The sequence below is a fragment of the Arachis ipaensis genome, chromosome B01 (genome assembly GCF_000816755.2).
Source record: "Arachis ipaensis cultivar K30076 chromosome B01, Araip1.1, whole genome shotgun sequence".
NCBI classification, from domain to species: Eukaryota; Viridiplantae; Streptophyta; class Magnoliopsida; order Fabales; family Fabaceae; genus Arachis; species Arachis ipaensis.
The window spans coordinates 1,202,652-1,202,908 of NC_029785.2; positions in this window are offsets into that span (position 1 = coordinate 1,202,652).

Consider the following 257-nt stretch of genomic DNA (forward strand, 5'->3'; position numbering starts at 1 on the left):
TCATATAAAAAATGTTATTTTTTGTTGGCAAACTAAATTTAGAAAAAATCCATTGTGTTTGATAGCAACCATTCTCAAAATTTTTTGGATATAAAATTTTGTTAAAATTGAAATTTTTTTGAAACTAATTTTGGTATCACTAAAAATGTAAGTTAGAGATCTCTTATTATTTAAGATAAAATTCCAATTCAAGATAAAATTTCAATTTCAGATAAAATCTCTAATCATTAAAAAATATTTTATTTAAAAAAATAAAA